Genomic DNA, 7,912 nt, shown 5'->3' with positions numbered 1-7,912 from the left:
CTCATCCGGGAGGGTAGTTCAGGGTTCCGGACAGCTCCTGAGCCCGCCCCGCCCTCCTGGGGCCCTGGGACCCCCGAGTGCCCACCTTTCCTGGAGGAAGACCGTGGGGGAGGACCTGGCGGCCAGCGTGTGCTGGGGTCCCCGTGCTGCTGGCCGCAGGCTTGAGGCAGCCCCAGGAGGCCTGCCTGGAGATGTCGCTGGGCCCTTCCGCCCTGGGCTGCACCACTGGCTTCAGGGGGTCCCCCTCCCCTGGCCACTCCCCCTCCCCCCGCCGGGCGGTGGCCCTGATGCTGTCTCTCGCTCTGTGAGCACCACGCCGCTCTCCTGGCGGGGGCCCAGTGGAGTCTCGGGAGTGTCCGTGGCTTGTGGGGCAACAGTGGGCTCCAGGGTGCGCTCCTACCCCAGAGAGGACCGGGAGGCCCCGCTCTCGAGGGGCTCGGCATGTGACATGCTTTGAGAGGTCAGAGCTGGCCCCAGGGCAAAGGTCAGGGTGAGGGCCAGCTGGGCCTTCCCTGAGGCCATGTCCCAGCCAGGCCCCGTGACTAGGACTGTGCGCCCGGGTCCTGGGGGCTCGGGCACAGGTCCTCCCTTCCTCTAGGGCCGTTTCCGTGCCCCCCAAAGATGCCGTGTCAAGGGAGCCTGTGGGCCCCCGCACAGCCCTCGGTGGCCTCCAGCCAACTCCACAGAGCTTTGGCGTGGCCTCAGCCCTACTGAGCCTGGATCCCAAGGCCTCACGGTCCCTCCTACCACCAGCTGCCACAATGGGACTGCACCCCGTCCCCAGACTAGCCCCTAGCCCCCCAGAATAGCACCACATCCAGAGACCAGCCCCACCCCACAGACCATCCTCCATCCCAGAGACCAGCCCCCACCCCACAGACCAGCCCCACCCCACAGACCAGCCCCACCCCACAGACCAGCCCCACCCCACAGACCAGGCCCCACCCCACAGACCATCCCCACCCCACAGACCTGCCCCACCCCACAGACCAGCCCCCACCCCACAGACCAACCCACCCCACAGACCATCCCCACCCCACAGAACATCCCCCACCCCACAGACCAGCCCCACCCCACAGACCAGGCCCCACCCCACAGACCATCCCCCACCCCACAGACCAACCCCACCCCACAGACCATCCCCACCCCACAGAACAACCCCCCACCCCACAGACCATCCCCACCCCACAGAACAACCCCACCCAACAGAACAACCCCCCACCCCACAGAACAACCCCACCCCACAGACCATCCCCACCCCACAGACCAACCCCCCCACCCCACAGACCATCCCCACCCCACAGAACAACCCCACCCCACAGACCATCCCCACCCCATAGACCATCCCCACCCCACAGACTATCCCCACCCCATAGACCATCCCCACCCCACAGACCATCCCCCACCCCACAGACCAGCCCCACCCCACAGACCAGCCCCACCCCACAGACCATCCCCCACCCCACAGACCAGCCCCACCCCACAGACCATCCCCACCCCACAGACCATCCCCCACCCCACAGACCAGCCCCACCCCACAGACCATCCCCACCCCACAGAACAACCCCACCCCACAGACCTGCCCCACCCCACAGACCAGCCCCCACCCCACAGACCAGCCCACCCCACAGACCATCCCCACCCCACAGACCATCCCCCACCCCGCATAGTAAGCTGAGCCCTCCCTCTGGGCTTAGCCCTGGCCTCTGCTGATCTTGGCGGGCCCTGTCCTGCAGACCCGGGGCCCTCAGGGCCACTCTGCCGGCCTCTGGGAAGGCCTAGCAGATGCGGGGACAACCTGGGGGTGCCGCGTGTCCCCTCTGATAACTTCAGTGGTGGCAGGACGCTGGGCTCTGGGATGTACTGTGGGCGCATTCCCCGTTTGCCGGGCCCTGGGTTTGATCCCCAGCACCAGAGTGCATCACAGGAACACCTCCGCAGCCGCTCACCGCGAGTTCGGCAGCTCTTTCCGGGCGTCCCGGGTGCAGCCATTCGTCGGCGGGCTCGCGGCACCTGCTCATGAGCGGAGCTGGGCCTCGGGGAGGCCTCCTCCCCCCGGCAGTCCCGCCCTGCAGGGTGTCGCAGCCCACTCGCTCCGGCTGCGCCTCTACGCGGGCACGGGTGGGTGGCGTGGGCCTGGTCCCCGGGGGGCCCTGTGTAGAGTGGCCAGTGGCAGGGCTGTGGGACCCCGCGTGGCCAGAGGCGTGGCGCCTGCGACTGGGCCTGTGGGCCGTCTGTTTATGTGTCCGCACGCATGGGCTTCTGTGTGCAATGTCACGTACCTGCACACGTGCGCACACGTGCGTGCCTGTGCGTGTGAATGTGCGTGCACACACACGGCTGTATAGGTGGGCACATGCACGCGCGTCTGTGGATGTGCCTGCCTGCGTGTGTGCTTGTGTGCACGTGCGCGTGTCATGCTTGCCTGCGTCTGCCAGTGCGCACACTGTGCGTACGTGCGTGTGTGTGTGCGTGCAGACCTTGGGCCGGGACTTCGCTTGTACATCCCAGATCTTTCCCCGCCGTCTCTGGGCTGCCCGTGGCTGTGCGTGGCTGTGGGCGGCGGATGGATCTGGAAAGCTTTGCTGCCAGGGCCCGGGAGGCACCAGACCCACCTCCCCTCGCCGCTGAATGGCGGTTTTGTCCCCCGAGCAGGAGCGCGTGAATGCACGGTGGAAACGGCTCTGACGCGGAAGATAAGATTGTGCGGGCCATTGTTCCTGCAATCACGGCGATAAGACCAGGACCGCTGCCAGCCCGGTAAAGCGGAACTCACAGGGGGACAAGCGGGCGATTGTGCGCGTCCACCCTGGCTTACGCCTGGCCCTTGGTGCCTGGCCGAGAGGCGGCCGTGCCGGGGGCCGCTGAGGGCTCTGTGTCCAGGCAGAGACGGCTGGGGCTCCGCTCCCTGGCCCGCCGGGAGGCAGTGAGTCCTGCTCGGTGGTGAGCAGGCCTTTGCTCGGTGGTGAGCAGGCCTTTGCTCGGTGGTGAGCAGGCCTTTGCTCGGTGGTGAGCAGGCCTTTGCTCGGGCTGAGCGCGAGCACGCGGACGTTCCGGCGGTGCCCTCGTGCTGGCCCTCGCTGGGCGCCCCGGAAGGCTCCAGAGCAGGCGTGGGGGCTGGCTCCCACCGCGGGCGAGACGCCCCTCAACCCCGGGGCCCCGGCACCTCTCCCCCTCCGTGACCAGCCTCTCCTCCACGCGTCCCCGCTGCTGGGCCCCGCCCGGGGCAGGCGTGACACCCGGTGGCAGCCCCCTGAGCGTGGCAGCTGGTCCCCGCCGGACCAGAGGTGCTGGCCTGGCTTTGGGGAGTGTGTGCGAAATCACCACCCGTGTTGGTGCTGTGTCCCGGAAGTTCCCCACGGCGGCTGGGGGACCCCTTTACGACTGGCCTGCAGGGACTCACCGTGGAGGGTTTCCTGTGGGTAAGAGTCAGACTCAGGCCCTGTCTGCCTCTGATGTTGTGCAAAGGGCTGAGGTCACCTGGCCAAAGCTCTGGTGACCAAGGAGTGACAGGGCAGCCCCGGCTCCCGCCGCCGGGACCGAAGGTGGACACCAGCCGAGCTCAGGTCAGGTCCGGAGGTGGGGGGCTGCGTCCCCGGGCTCAGTGTGTGGCAGTGACAGCAGCCTTCAGCGGTGCTGCTCGGTAGGGTCAGGCGTCATGGCCTGTCCAGCAGAGATCCTGTCCTCCTCTCCCTCTGTCCCCAGTATGGCGGGCACTCCCTGGTGGGCTAGCCCATGCCCACCCCATTCCCCCCCAGTGCACCTTCTCCAGGGACCTTCAGCCCCCTGCCCGTTGCTGCTGGCTGGGCCCCCGCGTGTGTGCCCTCTGACCCCCTGGTGAGTTTGAGGACCTGCCCACCTTGGCCTCCGGTGGCCACCCAGCAGGCTGATGGTGCCCGACGAGCCCTTGTAGACCCCACGCTGGAGCCGTCAGAGGAGGCGCTGTGTGCCAGGCAGGGCCGGGACCTGGAGGGGCGTCGTGGCCCGGAAAGGCTCCTCCACACCTCCCTCGAGATCCCCGCCCCTGCCCCCACTCCAAGGCTGAGACCTCCCCGCAAGCCCCCTTCCTCTCTACTTGTCTCTGGTGCCCCAGCCTGAGCAGGGAAGAGGCAGCGTGCGGGGGCTGCGGAGGGGGCCCTGCCCCGGTGGGGGGGGAGCTGTGCTCCGGGGTGGCTGGGAGCTCGCTGTCTGTGCTTTCCTAGGCCGCTGCCTGCGGGAGGGGTCGGAGCCCTCAGCGTCCCGGGCAGGCCGAGGCCCACGACCGCCCGCCCTCACCCAGCACCCACGGAGGGGTCCGGCCAGCCGCCACCAATGGGTGGGGTGGGGCGAAGGGGACACAGTCCATCTCCCTCGTGCCTGTGTCCTTGGGAAAGGCCCAGGATACCCTTGTGTGTCATGGCCCTAGACCGGGGCACCTCTCATTCACACAGAGTGGAGGTGTCAGCTCTCATCTGCACACCCCAAACATGGGGTGGAGGTGTCAGCTCTCCTCTGCACACCCCAAACATGGGGTGGAGGTGTCAGCTCTCCTCTGCACACCCCAAACTCTGAGTGGAGGTGTCAGCTCTCCGCTGCACACCCCAAACATGGGGTGGAGGTGTCAGCTCTCCTCTGCACACCCCAAACATGGGGTGGAGGTGTCAGCTCTCATCTGCACACCCCAAACATGGGGTGGAGGTGTCAGCTCTCATCTGCACACCCCAAACATGGGGTGGAGGTGTCAGCTCTCATCTGCACACCCCAAACATGGGGTGGAGGTGTCAGCTCTCCTCTGCACACCCCAAACTCTGAGTGGAGGTGTCAGCTCTCATCTGAACACCCCAAACATGGGGTGGAGGTGTCAGCTCTCATCTGAACACCCCAAACATGAGGTGGAGGTGTCAGCTCTCCTCTGCACACCCCAAACATGGGGTGGAGGTGTCAGCTCTCATCTGCACACCCCAAACATGGGGTGGAGGTGTCAGCTCTCCTCTGCACACCCCAAACATGGGGTGGAGGTGTCAGCTCTCCTCTGCACACCCCAAACATGGGGTGGAGGTGTCAGCTCTCCTCTGCACACCCCAAACATGGGGTGGAGGTGTCAGCTCTCATCTGCACACCCCAAACATGGGGTGGAGGTATCAGCTCTCATCTGTATACCCCAAACTCTGAGTGGAGGTGACAGCTCTCATGTGCATTCCCAAGACTCTGAGTGGAGGTGACAGCAACCTCTGGACACCCCTAAACCTGCATGGAGGCATCAGCTCTCATCTGGACACCCCCCAAACGCTCCCTTCTGCTCACCTCTGTCCCCATTCCCCGGAAGGTTTGGGCCCTCCAGGTGCTCTAGCCCAGCCCTGCTCAGGGCCAGGTGCTCAGGGTCACAGCGCCCCTCTAACCTGACCCCACAATAGCCCAGGGCCCCGAGGGCTGGGGCCCGTTTGTGTTCAGCTTCCAGGCCCGCGTCCAAGGCCTCCCCGGGCCGGGCCGGCAGGGAGCGGCTGCGTGACGGCGGGAGCACGTCAACCCTGCTGGCTCCTGGGCTGCGGGCGGATGTGGAGTGGAAAGCAAACAGATAAGCCTGGCCGAGACGCGGGCTGGGCCCCTGGGCAGCTCGGCGCACGGGGAGCCCGCGGGGCCGGGCTTCCTGGGCTGTCTTCTGCTCTCCGGTAACTGTGGTGTGTGGCCGGCTGGGACACAGCAGAGTCTTGGATGTGTGTGTGTGTGCGATGGTCACAGGGCAGCGTCCGTCAGACTTTCCCGAGTGATTTGCCCCTCTGTGCCCCCAGTGCCCGGGCCTTTCCAGCCCTGTGCGCGTGGAGCAGCCCAGGGGCGTGCTACGGCAGCGTGGACGGCCGCGTCCAGGGGGCTCGCCTCGAACTGGCGCAGCGCACGTCTCTTGGTGTGCCTGTTCAGGCCCCTTCTATCCTTGGCGAGGGCTGGCCGAGCTTCAGCCCGTTTTCCAGTGGGGTTACTCGATTGCTTATTGTTTGGTTTTAAGAGTTCTTGGTGGGCTGGAAAAATGGCCTAGTGGCACGAGTGCCTGCCTCGTATACGTGAAGCCCAGGGTTCAATTCCCCAGCACCACATATACAGAAAATGGCCAGAAGTGGTGCTGTGGCTCAAGCGGCAGAGTGCTAGCCTTGAGCAAAAAGAAGCCAGGGACAGTGCTCAGGCCCCGAGTCCAAGCCCCAGGACTGGCAACAACAACAAAAACAAGGGTTCTTGGTGTATTCTGGGGCTACGTCCCTGGTGAGATGGAAGGTTCGCAAAGGTCTCTCCCCTGGTGTCTGGCCTCTTGCTTTGGCAGGCAGTTAGGCCAGGCTGGGGGCCCCAAGGCCACTTGGTGTAGACTGGGCTTGAACTCCAGGCCTGCATGTTTTTTTTTTTTTTTTTTTGCTCGTTCTGGGGCTTGGACTCAGGGCCTGAGCACTGTCCTGTCCTGAGCTTCTTTTGCTCAAGCCTAGCACTCTGCCACTTGAACCACAGCACCACCTTTGGCTTTTTCTGTTTGTGTGGTGCTGAGGAATCCAACCCAGGGCTTCACGAATGCTAGGCAAGCTCTCTACCACAAATCCACATTCCCTGGGCCTGTATTTGGGTGGCAGCCAACCTATCACTTGAGCCACAACTCTTTCTCTTCTCTTAATAATGTCTTACAAAGAGCAGGTGTTCTGTCCTGTAGTAAAGTTCACTTGACCAGACATCCCGTCATGGACCTTGTGTTCTGTGGACGTGGGAAAGTCTCTGGAGGGCCAGAGGCTCTCCCCTTAACGGAACAAGCATCTTTGTTCCTGATAATAACCTTGCTCTAAGAGCTGTGTTGTCAGGAATTAATGTGGGCGTGCCCACTTTCTGTGTGTTGACATGGTGGATATTTCCCTACCCCTTTACCCTGTGTTAGTGCCAGTACTGGGGCCTGAACTCAGGGCCTCTTGTTCTTGCTCAGCTGTTTTGCTCACGGCTGGTGTCCTACCACTTGAGCCACACCCCAGTTCCTACCCTTTTTACTTCTAATAATGTGCTTATCCTTGATAGTCATATTCTTTGGGCATCCTGCAGAGGCCTTGACTTTCAAACTGACCTGATGGTCCATACCTTTTTTCCCCCTGGAGTGTTTAGATGTTTACATTTAGTGTAGTCACTGGCATGCCCACGCTTGTCTCTGCGAAGGAGAACGCCACGTGCTATTCAGGCAGGAGAGAAAAGTCTATTCCCGCACGGCTGGCCCGTGGCCGAGATGGTGCATGGCCAGAGAGAAGGGCTGAGCCTCTGAAGGGCCCTGCCGGATGTAGGGCAGGGGCGGGAGGTATGGCCAGGTGGATGGATGCGACCTCAGAGGAGGGGGTGGTGACTCCTCCTAGTGTGCTAGTTACCTCGGTGACGCAGGTACTGGGCGGAGACCCTTAAAGGGCATCTGCGTGGACCCCGCCCCCCGGGGGGGGGCGACCTGACAGTCCCACTGACGCTCACTGAGCAGTTTACTTATTTATTGGATCCTTTGTCTTTCTCCGTTTGGGATGGCTCCCACCCCACCTGCTCATGTCTCCCCAGTGTCACTGGCTGTTCATCTCACCAGGGCTGCCTTCGGGGGCGCACAGTTGTCTTCATCTCCAGAAGTTTAACTTTGGTCCTTTAAATACCCTACCTTTACTGGTAGCTGTTTGATGCCGTGAAATACAGTAGCAGCTACCGTTCTAAGCGTCCTTGCCTGTTAGCTCTGGCTGGCGCCTTCCTGTGTTCTCCTGAATACGGATTGGGTTCTGCTTTTCACTCTATCTCATGCCACGCGGTGTCAAGTAGGCCTGGGTCGGGGCGGGTTTTTGTGGGTGTCTCTAAATCAACTGGAGTTGTGGGGGTGAGGTGAAGGTGCTGGAGGGGGTGATGACTGAGGTCTCCCTCCTGATCTGTGGGGAGGCCGGGCCCGTGGGGG

Source organism: Perognathus longimembris, chromosome 13, assembly GCF_023159225.1.
Source record: "Perognathus longimembris pacificus isolate PPM17 chromosome 13, ASM2315922v1, whole genome shotgun sequence".
NCBI lineage: Eukaryota > Metazoa > Chordata > Mammalia > Rodentia > Heteromyidae > Perognathus > Perognathus longimembris.
The sequence above is the reverse complement of the archived record's forward strand: the minus strand, read 5'-3'. Positions refer to the sequence as shown.